The sequence below is a fragment of the Camelus bactrianus genome, chromosome 31 (assembly GCF_048773025.1).
Source record: "Camelus bactrianus isolate YW-2024 breed Bactrian camel chromosome 31, ASM4877302v1, whole genome shotgun sequence".
In the NCBI taxonomy this organism is placed as follows: Eukaryota; Metazoa; Chordata; class Mammalia; order Artiodactyla; family Camelidae; genus Camelus; species Camelus bactrianus.
In genome coordinates this window covers 18,359,123-18,374,561 of record NC_133569.1, presented here as the reverse complement: position 1 = coordinate 18,374,561, position 15,439 = coordinate 18,359,123, and the positions used below count along the sequence as shown (strand labels likewise).

The 15,439-nt window shown below is 42.9% G+C and overlaps 1 pseudogene; it reads right to left on the bottom strand.

Moving 5' to 3' along the window:
• Window positions 1–361: 361 nt before the first annotated feature.
• Window positions 362–8,289, bottom strand: LOC105063936 (non-selective voltage-gated ion channel VDAC2 pseudogene; annotated as a pseudogene).
• Window positions 8,290–15,439: the final 7,150 nt, after the last annotated feature.

Here is a 15,439-nt window from a genome sequence, read left to right as displayed (position 1 = left end):
ATTTGCTCATTCGCTTAACTCACATTTTTGCAAAAGTACTGCCCCAGGGGCTAAGGCTACAGATGAATGAGGCTCGGTTCTTGCTCCCTCAAAATATTCGTACACTGGTTGGGTTGAGAGACAGAGATAATCTCCCTTCTGAGTGAGACGAACTGCACTCTGTCTATGGAGTCTGTGTCTTTCTTTTTTTTTTTTTAATGTACACTTATTTTAATCATAATTTGTAATGTTTTGGGGTACCAAAAGTAATTCTAATAATGGTTGAATTTAACAAAAAATTTTAACCTCATCTTAAAACATCCACTGATCCATCTCATTCAATGTTAAAAGGAACATAAAAACGAACATGCACACAGTTGCACAGTTTTCATAAAGGTCTATTTCATTATTGGTGGGCAGCACATTTAACAGTTAAATACATTTAAGCAATGTATAGGTGACTGCGTGACTGCAGCACTGATAACTGGATAGATAACCGATTCAACTAGAAACTAGCTAACAGGTAACTGTCTAAATATTTAAAATACAGCTCTTGTTTAGAGCACCCTTTGTTTTGATCACCTTCTTGGGCGGGGGAGGGGAAGCCTGCTGGTCACGTTGGAAATATATTAAAGCCAAATCTTCTAATATCCATCCCCAGAGGTTTCTTTCAGCTAGATTAAGCCTCCAACTCCAGGGCAAGCCCAGGTTTGTGGCCTCCAGCATGAATGCTCTTCCCATCTACCAGAACAGACAGTGTAAGCTGCACACTAGGCCCCAGAGTCTGAGTATAGCCCACTCCAATTAAACTAGAGTTGTTGACTTTTGCAGAAACGGAAGCAGTGGGATCCAACTGATATTTAGCGACAATGCCAAAACGAGTGCAGTTGGTTCCTGATGTCCAAGCAAGGTTTACTGAAGTGTCAGGATCTTCACATAGTTTCTGGTAAATTGATCCTCCAAATTCTGTCCCATCATTGACATTACTGTGTAGCTGGAAGCCCCCAGTCCTGGAGCCCACTGCAAAGTTATTCCTTGCTAGCTTTGATTTGGCACTGTCAAAGGTCATCTGGTACCCAGCAAGCCAGCCCTCATAACCAAAGACAGCTGAACCATGGACTGCAGCAAAATCAAAGTCAACATCACAACCAAGGTTTATACACTCCCTCTTGTAAGATGACTAGATTTCACCACTTTTCTTTTCCGTGTTTGGTGAAAAGGCGGTATCAAGTGTCAGTTTCAAACCTTGACAAATCTGGGCTTCAATCGTGATTTCTGTTCCCAGAGTGTCATCAGTGTCCCACTTTTCTGTGAAAGTCAGGCCATACTCACACCATTTATATTTGGTCTCCAAGGTCCCAGTAACTTTACCAGTGTCTGTATTAGATGAACCAGATGTTGAGAATTCCACGCCACTGCATGACTTTGTTTTCACACCCAGTTTCACCAACCCAAAACCAAATCCTTTGTTGAAAATCTCTGGCAGCTTTGCTAAGGTCAGCATATGATGGAGGAATACACACTGGCCGCGGGCAGTTCTTCCCGTAGCAAGAGGTGATCTGGTGGTCTTCTGGGTGGGATGAGGGGCCGCTGTTGCCTCTCTGCTCTCAGGTGAGGCCGCTCAGCTGGCTCGGGGTCCGGCTGCAGCCGCGGTGGCTGGAGGGCGAAGTGAAGACCTGAATCTTTCTGAATAAATCTACCTTTACTAAAAAAAATGGGAGGGGAGAGAAAAAAAAAGAAAGAATGCGCAGGCTGCGGAGAAAAGGAAACTCTCCAACATTGTTGGTGGGAATGTAGATTGGTGCAGCCGCTGCGGAAAACAGTGTGGAAGGTTCTCAAAAGCTGAAAATAGAACTACCATGTGACCCAGCAAGCCAAAAACACTAATTTTAAAAGATACATGCACCCCAATGTTCATAGCAGCATTATTTACAGTTGCCAAGATTTGGAAGCAAACTACATCCATCAACAGACGAATGGATAAAGATGTCTCTCTCACACACATACACACACACACACACACACACACACACACAATGGAATACTACTCAGCCATAAAAAAGAAATGTTGTCATTTGCAACAACATGGATAGACTTTGAGGGTATTACGTTCAGTGAAGTAAGTCAGACAGAGAATGACAAATATCGTATGATGTCACTTATATGTGGAATCTAAAAAATACAACAAACTAGTGAATATAACAAAAAAGAAGCAGACTCACAGATACAGAGAACAAAGACGTTACCAGTGAGAGGAGAGGGAAGGGAGGAGGGGCAAGATAGGGGTAGGAGACCAGGAGGCACAGAGTACTATGTATAAAATAAACAAGCCACAAGGATGTATTGTATAACATAGGGAATGCAGCTAATATTTTATAATAACTATAAACATAGTATAATCTTTAGAAATTGTGAATCACTATGTTGTATACCTGTAACTTTTATAATATTGTACATCAACAATACTGCAATAAAAAATAAATAAATAAAGTTTAAAAAAAGAAAAAACTTGCTAAAAGATTGTGACCAAATATACGTATAGGAAAGTGATTGAAAGATTATAGGTAGAATACGATATATTTTGGCACAAATGTTTGTTATTGAAATTCTATTCACAATAATCACTAAGATTTTTAATTACCTGTCCAATAGGTATTTTTAAGCTTATGAGAAAGAATTTGCATATTCGTTGTTTTTAAATTTCATAGCATCATAAGACAAGCTCACAAAATACAATTCTTAAAATGTAATATATAAATAAAGATTCATTCTCTATTTTGAGTCTCTTTTTGTCTTGTAAATAAGTTCATTTGTGTAATTTTTTTTTAGATTCCACATATAAGTGATACCATACGATATTTGTCTTTCTCTGACTGACTTACTTCATTTAGACAGATAATCTCTAGATCCATCCATGTTGCTGCAAATGACATTACAAAACAGAAAGAGACTCACAGACATAGAGCAAACTCATGGATACCGGGGGTGAGGGGGAAGGGGAGGGAGAGATAAATTGAGAGTTTGGGATCATCAGATACAAACTACTATGTACAGAATAGATAAACAGCAAGGACCTAATGTGTAACACAGGGAACTATATTCAATGGCTTGTAGTAATTAAACATTGAAAAAGAATATGTATATATATATATAACTGAATCACTCTGCTGTACACCAGACATTAATGAACTGTTAATCAACTATACTTCAGTTGAAAAATCAGAAAAAAGATAATAATTACCATACATGTTATCCACCATTTATAGTCTAAGAACCAATCAGATGGTTGGTTCTGATCTGATTGGTTCTTAGACCACACATCTTTGTAAAAGGAGAGCCACCTGTTTACCTGGGTTGAGCCTCAGCATGGTGCTGTCGAGATGGAGGGGGCAGGGTGGCAAGGTTTCTGGAGGCCTTTCAAGGCCCAGGATTCTGTGATTCCCTAATTTTTCTTCCCACTCCTTATGTATTTCCACCTCTTCCAGAGAGTCACACAATATTTAAGAAGGAAAGAAAGATAGATAAACAACAAGGTCTACTATATAGCACAGGGAATTATATTCGACACTTTGCAATAGCCTATAATGAACAAGAATATATATGTACGTATAACTGAATCACTATGCTATAAACCAGAAATTAACACAAAATTATAAATCAACTATACTTCAATTTTAAAAATTAAAATAAAAATTACAAAAAAAAATTTTAAAGAAAGGGAGAAAGAAAGAAAAAAAGGAGGGAGGTTGGGAGGAAGGAAGGAACGGAAAGGAAAAGAAACTTTAGAAAAACCCTCTGATTTCCCTCCTTCTCATTGCTTAATGCTCCCTATCTCCTTTTCACTAGAAAAAAAGGAGGGGGTTGAGGTTGGTGAGGCCGGAGTGGCCCTGGCAGCAAGATGCGAATCCCTGTTTTCATGGTTAGCAGACGAGATTCTATTCAAACTTGCCCTCGTTCTCTATAAACTAATGAACAAGTCACAACAATTTGGTCTGTTCCCCCAACTATAAAATGGGATCATAATCTCTCTAAACCCTTCTCTCCACCCTTAGATTGCCGCAAAGATGAATTCAATCCTGCAAAATCACTTGGAACACTTCAGTGAAAGGAACTGCCACAAACAAGAGACATAACTACAGAGCCGCCTGATGGAACAGCTGCCTTCTGACTACGGGGAACCCAGACCAAACGTTTTATTAGGTTTTCCTGCTCAGTTTAACCACCATTTACTATGTGATGCATCCTGTTTCCCACTGAAAGGACCCGGGACTCCTTGGGGAAAGGGCTGATGTCAGACCTGGAGCATCCTGTCACAACAAGATGGCAAGGAAATTAACAAAGACAATGAGAGTCATTTCAGACGGACCACGGGACAACCCAAATAAGCTCCCATTGTCCAAGAATGGGGCCGTGTGGCTTCAAAAGGAATAATAACTAAAACAGTGGAAAACATCAACATGTTTAAATTCATCAGCTTATAAAATACTTTAAAAAATCTGATTCATGATGGGGGGGGTTATAGCTCAGTGGTAGAGCGCATGCTTAGCATGCACAAGGCCCTGGGTTCAATACCCAGTCCCTCCATTAAAATAAACAAGTAAATAAACCTAATTACTTCCCCTCACCACAGCAACAAAAATCTAATTCATGAGTAATATGTTCATTTTCCTAATGTGACAGTTTCACGGGTATATACATTTGTCAAAACTCATCAAATTAAACACTTGAAATAAATGCAGGGGGGAGGATATAGCTCAAGCAGTAGAGCACATGCTTAGCATACACAAGGTCCTGGGTTCAATCCCCAGTACCTCCTCTAAAAATAGACAAGTAAATAAACCTAATTACCCGCCCCAAATTTTGTTTAATTTTAAAAATAATAAAATAAATTTATAAATAAGAAAATTCAGTTTATGTCAGACCTACTCTACAGCACAAAGAACTATATTCAATTTCTCGTAATAAGCTGTTATGGAAAAGAACATGATTTACATGTGTATGTATATGTATACCTGACTCGCTTTGCTGTACACTTGAAACTAACATTGTAAATTAACTAGACTTCAGAAAAAAATGTTAAAAATGCATTTATGTCAATTATACCTCAATCTTAATATTAATATATTGAGTAATCAAATTGTTTACTGTTAGATGATGCAAAAACCACCTCATTATTTTGAACATTAGTAAGTAAAGGGAGAGAAGCAAGCACTTTTCCTTCCAACGCGTCTGTACTTAGAATAACCAAATAATGGATGAAGTTTCTCCCTACAGATACATTCCCATTAATAAACGATGAAGAGGTGACTAATAAATTAGTGACTATAGACAAAGATCATCCACAGCTGCTAACATCACAAAAAAAGAGACAACCAGATATAATCTGCTTTTTGAGGGATGAAAAACCACCAGTGATCTTGTCAGGAAAAAAAAAAAAATCAAGTGCAATTCTGATGTAGGCCTCCAGGTCCAACTACCAATTTGCAGGAAGAACAGATAAAAATAAAGAACGTGACTTGAGATAGTTATAGTTTCTGACACATACCTTGTGTTTGACATGAGCAAATAAATTTTACTGCAAGAAATTTAAAAACAAAAAAAGAACATGTTAAATGATACATGAACATGTGATCAGAAAAATCCAGACAGTGGGGACTCTACAGGACAAAACCTAATTTCTTCAACAAATAAATTACGAGAGATAGATGAACCTATTCATTTAAAAGAAACTAAAAGAGGGGGAGGGTACAGCTGAGTGGCAGAGTGTGGGCTTAGCATGCATGCAAGCACGAGGTCCTGGGTTCAATCCCCAGTACAGCCATTAAATAAATAAACAAACCTAATTACCTCTCCCTCCCCCCAAAAAACAAAAGAAACATAAAAGACATATCAACCAACACATATGAGCCATTTTTAGATCTTGATTCAAAGTCACGAGATTTTTAAATTTATGATATTTACAGAACAATTGGAAATTTAAAATGGACAGAATACTTGATATTAGGAAATTATTGTTTGCTGTCTATCATATGATACTGTTTTCATAGTTATGGTTTGGTTTTTCTCTTTTTTAAAGGAGTCCTTATCTTATGGAGATACTGAAATGTTTATGGATGAAAGTGTATGGTGCCTAAGATTTGCGTCAGTGTAACATGGGAGAAGAGAAATGGGTAAAACAAGACTGGCTGTAACTCCATGGTTGGGCGGTAAGTACACCAATGGTCATTATAGTATCCTCCCTACTTCTATGTTTAAAACATTCTGTGATGGAAAGTGTTTTTTAAAAAGTGACAATCTATCCATCCTTTTGCCAAGTTAGCTAACTCCCCAGCAGAGAAACAGACCCAGGTGGCATCACGCCCCTTGGGCCGTTCATGTCTATTAATATTTAGGAAGATGCTTTGAGGTTGAAGATGAAAGATACCACATGATTATAAGGCATTACTACTATATTCGAATTAAATAAATTACACTGTAAATTTGGAAATCCAAGTAGGATCCCCAACCGACTGAAGGTCTGGGTCATGTGGAGAATGAGCTTCCTGAGAAAGGTCCACAAAGGACGAATGATGGAAGCTGGGTTCAAGTGCCTCGTGCCAGGTTGTGTTAGGACTGAACACTTCCTTGTCTTTGGACCGTGTGAGACTATAAATTCTTTGCCTGGGCTTGTTCTAACTTGCAACCCCAGTTCCCAGGACAGATTTAGACCTTTTGCCAGGGTCAGACTTAAAGTCAGTCACTTCCATTTTTTTGAGACACAATAGCTGCAAACAATGCTTTGGAAAGGAGCCGGAGGAAGAAAAATAAATAAAAGGGGTCTCTTTCCCTGAAAATAATTCCAGCTTGGCATCATGAGTTAACGTAACCCTCATCCCCACCTCAGAATTCTGGGATGTCCCTCCTTAAAAGTGTCCCTTGAAAGAAACTGAAAAGGGACCTAAAGGTCAGAGGTCACATCCCTGGGCATAAATATTAAGGTTCCCGAACAAAGGGGAAGAGAAAGATGTAGGTCCCAAGTTCCCTGAAAGGAAGATAAAGGGAGCTCGCCTTAAAAGAAAGACCTGCGTCCTCATGGTGGGAGTTGGGTCCGAGGAGGGGTTCCCTGGTGGAACTCAAGGCAGTGTCTCCCCAGGAGGTGTCCTTCTGGGTTCGTGGGAGTTTGGTTTAAGTCTGTGGCAAAGCGGGTTGGATATCTGAAAAATCAAGACAACTCTCGGGCACTTGAAAAGAGTGCTCAGAGAGCTCAGGGGCTCGATGCCCACAGACGGCAGGGAGGAAGTCCCAGTTGCAGGGGGCGTCCTTGGCTCGGGTGGAGAGAGTTCTGACTCTCACAGAACCGCAGTGACTTGGGGTGTGGCAGGGACTGGTAAAGGTCAGCCTGGGGACCCTCAGCCTTCTGGCCGGACCTTCAGCGAGTTGCCCCTGGACTTGGAGGGACACAGCTGTAGAGGATGCCTATGGATTAGGAAGCAGTTTCTAGGAGAGCTACTGAAGTCCTAGCAAAGTCAGCTGGGAATGCCACCTCGAGTATTGGACTTCCTGCCTCCAACTCACAGTCTCCTGACAGAAGTCTTTTCGGATGTCCCTGATTCTGGTCCTTGGCTGGAATTTGGACCACAGAAATACCAGCTCAGACTGCGTTGGGTTATTGACAACTTTTTAGTCCTCTGACAATACTTCTATCTCTTAACTCACTCTTTTTCCAACAGACCGTTCTGCCTTTGGATTCATCCCCACTGTCCAACCTCACTCAGTATCTGAGCAGCTTTAGAGACAGAGGACATGATCCTGGTTAAAGCTACACATGTGACAAGTTTTGTTTCTCCAGGATAATCTGCTTAGGTCCTTTGACATAACCTGATTCCTATTTTCTGCCTTTTTCATCCTGCTTCTTATTCATAGACATTTTGAGAATGTGTGTGACCTTATTATTAGCAATTGCTAGCCATGGATAATTCTTTTTTTTTTTTTTTCCCTATTATTCCATCATTGAAAGCCTGTCATCTACAACCATTATAGCTTAGTTAACATTGTGTGTGGCACCAGCTTGGACATTTTCATTGGTTGAATTTGTTTCTGGTCCAGTTGGTCTAAACATCAATCAGGATGCACAACTGAGCATGATAACCTCATAAATTAAAATCATGGTGCACAAAGTTTATATTTTATATTACATCTAACAGTATCTTTACAAATTCTGTTGTAAATATACAGGAATATTTAATGTATTTGTGTTTATTTTGTAAACGTTTTAATAAAGTCAAAAAAATTTAAATAGCTTACAAACAAATGTCTTGGTTCTTTTCCCAATCAATCTATGTTAGGAATACATACCACTCAAGGATGTGGAATTCAGTGTTTGGGCTGCTTTAGTGCACAGCATCCTTTGAGAAGTGTTCTTGAAGCAGTGCTTCGAATAATCTGGGAAAAAAGACCTGCCCCAGGCCTCCTCAACGGACATCCTGGACATTAAACTCTGTCTTAGCATCTGCTTCCTGGAAAACCCAAGCTATGTTCCCCCCACCCTCCAGCCCTGCCCTTTCCTCTAGAGTTCTTCCAGATCCTCTTGGTCCTCAAACCAAAAATTCCTTGTTCATTCCTTGTCAGAGCCTATTAACTGACCCTCAGACTCACACCTGGCCCTGGCCACAGGAGCCCTGGGTTCTGTTTTGTAATGAGCAGGGTGGTCCATCCAGGTCTTTGTTAAATAAAACTGTCCCCTCCCCTAGGAATTCTAAGCTCAAACAGTCAATCAATGGCTTTTTTTCCTCCTCACTCAAAAAGAGGAAAGTGAAAGAGGAGAAGCCTCCACTTGGCTGCCAGCCCCCACCCCTGCCCCCCCCCCCCCCCGAGTCTTGCCTCAGCATCAGAGGTCCAAGGCTCTGGCCCCCTCCTGGCCAGACAGGCCACACCCCTGCCTTCCCTCCCCACACGCCTTGTTTATCCCTGTTTCCCAGGCTCTCTCCCTCTGCCTTCCCGGTCCCTGGCCTCCCCACAGCTGGCCCACCGCTCTCCCTCCTGGCAGCCCCAGTCCCACCCCAACTCTGGAGCCCATCCTGACAGAGCCCAAAGGGGCCAAAGGACTTTTGTGGCTGCAGCCCCTTAATATGAAGAATACCTCCTATTGTGTGGGTTTCAGGGCTCAGGAAGGCCCAGCTCACAGCTTCTGGGGCTGATTTTCATCTTCCATTGATTTCTTAGAGTGACGCTATGCTACCGACCCCCATTCCCGGTTCCTGCCCCAGCCCCCAGTCCTAGCAGGCTGGGCCATGCCTGGCTTTGGCCACTCCCCAGCCAGGATGTGGACTCAGGCCGTGCATCCTGGAGGGAGACGTGCTAGATACCCCTCCACTGCCCACCTGCTTACTTTTCAAGTGGGGTTTGCTTAACGCATCCCCAACTGCAGCTTGGGACTTCCTGTGTCCACTCCCTGGGCCGACAGCTTCAAATCCCTTAACTAACCCTGTGCCCAGCCTTCCAACACGGGCTCCCGAGAAACAATCACAAGTGAAGACTGTTTCCTCCTCTTGTGCACTGTTGGTGGGAGTATACGATGACAGAAAACAGGATGCAGGTTCCTCCAAAAATTAAATATAGAATTACGTTACGATTCAACAATCTCACTTCTGGGTATATATTCCAAAGAAATGAAGTCAGTATCTCAAAGAAGTATCTGCACACTCACGTTCATTGCAGTATTATTGACGATGGCCAAGACGTGGAACAACCTACGTGTTCATCAGTGGATGAAGAGATAAAGAAAATGTGGTGTATATGCACAATGGAATATGATCCAACCTTTAAAAAGATGGAAATCCTGCCGTTTGTGCAACATGGATGCACCTGGGGGATATATGCTAAGTGAAATAAGAAAGAAATACAGTGCATGATCCGAGGGTGAAGGTTCTCAGCGGGCACGCACGCACACAAATAGCTATGTGAAGTGGGTATGTTCATTAGTTTGCCTGTGGTGATTATTTCACAATATATAGGTATTTCAAAACATCAAGTTGTACGCCTTAAATACATACAATTTCTGTTTGTCAATTACTCCTCAATAAAGCTGGGGAGAAAAGACTGTTTCCTCTTTCTAAACTGCCTTCCTCTCTTCCACTCTAAACCAACCCATCTTCCCCTAACTGTCCCCACCCATGAAAATCTCTCCTCTCAGCACCTCCTATGCGTAAAAACAGAACCAGAGTTTAGGACATAATTATATCCTTCCTTTATTTGTTCACTGCCTTGTGTGCGTCACGTCTCACCAACTAATTTGTAAACTCATTAAGTACAGAGACTGAGTCTCTCCACGATGCCGTGTTCTATTAAGCTGACTCATTCATTAATTCACCAGATACTTCAGTGACTCCTCTTTCCCAGGCGTTGTTCTAGATACTGAGATGCAGGGGGCAAAGTGGTAAAAAATAAAAAATAAACCGGATCCCTGTTCTCATGGTGGGAAGACAGGCAATCAAAGAATCACACAACTCCATGTAAAATTACACCAGAGAGCCACTATGGGAAACAATACGGCAGTTGCTCAAAATATTCATCAGTGAATTATCAGATGAGCCAGCAACTGCACTTCTGGGTATTTAGTCAGAAGAACTGAAAGCAGAAAGATATTCATACACCTGTGTTCACAGCAGCATTAATCACGATGACCAAAAGGTGGAAGCAACCCAAGTGTCCATGAACGGAGGACCGCATAGACAGGATGCGGTCTACTATTCGACAGGATGCAGTCTACTTTCTAAGGATACTATTCGACCTTAGAAAGGAAGGAAATGCTGACACAGCCTACAACATGGATGAATCCTGAGGACATCCTACCAAGTGAAATAAGCAAGTCCCCAAAGGACAAATGCCATGTGACTCCACGTATGTATGTACCTAGCGTTGTCAAACGCATAGAGACAAAGTCCACATCCCGGGGTTCTCTATCTCTCTCGGCCTCTCTCTTGCCTTTTGAGATGGCCCACACTGTCTGTGGAGTGTGTATCTACTTTCACTTTAAACTAAACACTCATCCCCACACCCCAGAATGTGCGGTTGTTAGTTTTTATGGGCTCGGTAACTTCATCTGCTAACAAGTGGGAAGAATATTGCAGCTACTTTGGGGAAGGTGCCGGGATGCCCAGGAATTTGGCCATCACCCACTTTTTGACCTTTTACAGTCTGCCATGACGTCAACTTCCCTGAGACTTATTTCTTTAAAAATTGGTAACGAGGTATTATTAAATAGCGTGTTTATTTTACAAAGCCAAGTATGCCACTTAATCATAGGGTTAGGAACTGAAGCAATTTATTTCAGAATGTCCTCGCCATCCAAAGAAAACAAATAGTACAAGTACGTTCATATATTCACATGATGCCCACATCTCAAGCTACTTTACAGGCAACATTACCCTCTACAACTTTCTGGGGAGCTAGGAAACATACGTTAATGCCTCATCCTATAAAAAGCTAAATGAAGGCAGACACAAGGCAAGAGAATGTCTTACCTAAAAGACAGGAAGCTTGGCAGGAAATATGGCTCTCGCTCCACATTTTATGTACCAGAACTGGTCCAGCGCATCAGTTCTGCAGGCCCTTAATTCGCCAGGAACAAGACTATCAGAGCTACTTACTTAGAAGCATGCACAGGTAATGTTTACCGGCTTATCTGTCCAAGCTATTAAAATGTGTTCCCAGCTATTTTTATTAGGTCAAAGCTGGTATATTTAGCACTCCATCAACCTGAAACCATTATATTACAATAATACTGTCAAAAATCAAACCCTGCCTACAGAATAAAACAAAGCAGAAAGATACATTTATTGCAAGACTTTTGACCCGCAGTTTGGGAAACTTAAGGCTATGGGAGCGGTGAGTTCCGAGTGTTTTGGGGGTAAAGATGGAAGTTATTTGGCTTCTTCAGCTGATCAGTTGCCTGGTGGTCTCCTTCATTATTGGGATCAGAGTAGCTGAATCAGGGGAACAGGTAAGTCCAGAGATGGCGTGAACAGACTTGGCATTTGGGGACCGGCTAATATCTTCTGCTGATCTCTAGGAAAAGCTACAAATTCCCATAAAGTTAGGTTAAGTTTCCTTTATGCACCTGCATTGACCATCTCCATTTTGGCTCTGACGTGAGTGGCTCCAACTTAGTTTGTCCTGCACTACCTGCGACAGTGATCACCATCAACCTGCGACTCTGCACAGCTCAAGGGGAGGAATCCTGCTCAGTCATCAGAGGAAGGTTACTCTACTCTGTGTGGTTATATCATGACGTCAACTTCCCTGAGCCTTATTTCTTTAAAAATTGGTAACGAGGTATTATTAAATAGCATGTTTATTTTATAAAGCCAAGTATGCCTTCCCCAGCCCATAGCAGGTAGTGGTCCATTTGCCCCACTGTTCTACCAAATGACACTGTTCATTTCACTGGGCTCTAGGTGGGGCTGCATCTTTATAAAGTGGAATGAAAGCTCAGAGTTTGGAGGTTTCTGTTAATAATCATGGGCCATTTCATTGTTTTATCTGGAACTTTTGACCTCTGAAGTTCTTTTACTTTTACCCATTCGCCAGATGTATTGAATTCCTACTTTTTCTGAACTTCGTGAAGGCGTTCGTTAGCTTGACCACTCCATTTGTTTGTGTCTTACTGTTTCTCACTATTGCAGTGGTCTGTGTCTTATTTCCTTGATGAGTCAGTAAACAAAAGAGTCAGGATGAAACCCGCGGCCTCCTGATTCTTCCGCACGGCTCCACGTGTAAAAGCCTTCTTACCCCCGAGCAACTGGCAACTTTTTAATAATTTAATAGTAAAAGGCAAGACGGTGATCTGCACAACATGTCCAGTAGCTCTTGGGGTCTGACAGACCTATGTTTGAATCCCAGTGATACCTGCTGGTACGCTTTCCTCCACGAATGACAGAAACCCTAAGTTAAATCCTTGGAAAAAAAAATAATTATAGCTGTCTTCTAAGACAAGGCTTCCAGTGGTAGGGTGGCTCCAGGTGGCTGGCTAATTCAGTAATCTGGGAGTTTGAGATTTGCAAGTGATAACCACTATATATAAAAATAAATAAAAAACCTTCTTCCATATAGCACAGGATGCCATAGTCAATATCTTGTAATAACCTTTAATGAAAAAGAATATGAAAACGAATATAGTATATATACGTATAATGCATGACTGTGACATTATGCTGTACATCTGAAACTGACAAATTGTAACTGACTATACTTCGTTAAAAATAAATAAATAAAGTAAAATAAAATAAAGTCTACCTGGATTCAAAATCTTGGCACCACTGCTTACCAGCTGAGTGACCTTGGACAAGTTTACATACTGTTCCTACATCTGTTTCCTCACCTGTAGCATGAAGATAACCCTAGAACCCAGTTTAAAGGGTTTGGGGGAAGTTGAACAAAAGGATGCACATAAAATACGCAGCATTGAGCCTGGTACCTGAGCAGTGCTCAATAAATACGAACAGTTTTTACATTTTGACAGCCAGTGGGAGAGCAAAGGGGGACCGAGCTTGATGAAGTAAGTTGAACAACTTACTGGGCCCTAAAGATGCATTTGGGAGGGGGTCTTATTAACATAATAAAGCGTAGCTCCTCGGTGGAGATGGAGATAAGGTTAGCGAGACTGGTAAGGTGAGACCCGGTTTTCAGCGTGTCTTCAGCTGCCCAAGGAAAGATTAAGCCTTTGTTATGGTAATGAGTCGGGAGGCCTCTGCAGGAATCCGTCCGGGCGATGCGGCTGGATCCGCTCCATCGCCGGGCCAGGCGGTCCCCGCCAGCGGGAAGGGCAGGGCGGGAGGCTGACTTGCCTCCCGAGCTCTGTAGGTGGCAGTGCTCGTGCGGCGATGGGGCGGGAGGCGGGCGTGGCCGCCGGGGCGAGACCCTGGCTGCGCCGGGAACCCGAGGAAACGGGTCCCTGCAGCAGTCCCGGACGCCTTCCAGCCGCCCAGCCACTGGCCTCCCCTTCTCCTTCCGTCACTCTGCTGCGCTGGAAACAAAACTCAGATTTCTAGAGGCTGGTTTGAAATTTAAAAACAAAACGAAACAAAAACAGCATCATGAAAAAGCCTCCGCGGAGCTTGTTAAAACACCGTGATTCACCCCTTGCTCTCCGAGCGGACTCTGACATTTGTTTATACTCTGACTCCGTTGTCAGCCTTTGGTCCTGAGAAAACCATTCCTCCCGCGAAAGGCTGTGTGGCTTTACGGGCTCAAGGTCAGGCTGAGTGTTTCTCAGTGTGTTTGTCATTCAAACTGTAGTCACTGTTTTGCCCACCCCACCCCCACCCCAACAAGAGGATGTTAGGCTTTTGGTGGTGACTTAGACCCTCAGGGCGCTCCGCGAATTATCTCCTGGCATCTCTGAAAAGCAGTCGTGGTACAGGCTAAGGGTACCAGCTGCCTTTGAATAATGCAGCGGTGTCATGGCCCTGAATTAGACAGTGGTCCCACAAAACTAGCCAGGTGGCTACAGTCCTCTGAAAAGAGCGCAGACAGTGGAGTCCTGGGTTCAAGTGCCCTGTCTGCCATTTACCAGAGTAAATGCTGAGCTCTTTGGCGTCACAGCCGACCACGTGGCCCTGCCTCCAGGATGTAACAGGAGGACCAGCCATGCCAGGCCCAGCCCTTTGGCAGCTGAGGGCAAAGGAAAGAATCGCTAGCGCGGATATCCTGCCTTTATTTAAAAATCTTGATATTTTCTTCCTCATTGGTTTTTTTTTTGTGCATTCATTCTTATTTTTTTAAATATTGCATCGAAATATTATTGATCCTGACTCCTGAGTTGCGGTGGGGGTTTTGGTACCCTCTTCCATTTTGACAAAAGGCAAGTGCCTCACTTCCTCACCCCTGTCCAACCACCCTGAGGATTAGAGACAGTAACGTATGTAATCTTGACAAGAACCCCATAGATTTTCCATAATATTTGCTCAAGGAATGTCTAGCACATTGGGTGCTGACTGTGGGGGCTGGGGGCCACATGAGCACACCATGATGAACACTGCGTTGGGCCCTTTGACACAAGTCTCCTGTTTAATACCCACAACAACTTTCAGTTAACTTGTTAATTTCCCCATCTTCAGAGGCAAACCCAAGGCTATGTAACAGAGAGTAACAGAGCATTTGTAGGAGCATGATGCTCCTTGGTTCTCCCGGGGCCCCGGCTGGCAGGCCCAATAGCCATGATGCTTCGGCTCTGAGTCATTGGAATTCTTCCTTCCGCTGCCCCTCTTCTGCACACCCACGTGTGTGTGTGAGGCAGCAGGCAGCCTGGCCGTGCGGGCGGTGGGGCAGGTGGCAGCGTGTTCCTCGTGGCGAGCTCCCTGGGGTAGCCAGAGAACCCCTGCATGGGGGGATCACTGAATGAATGAGTGCAGGTCCAGGTCCCACAGAACCCCATCCTTCTTCACCCAGGACACCTTCATGTGTGTCTGGAGTGGTTACCTTT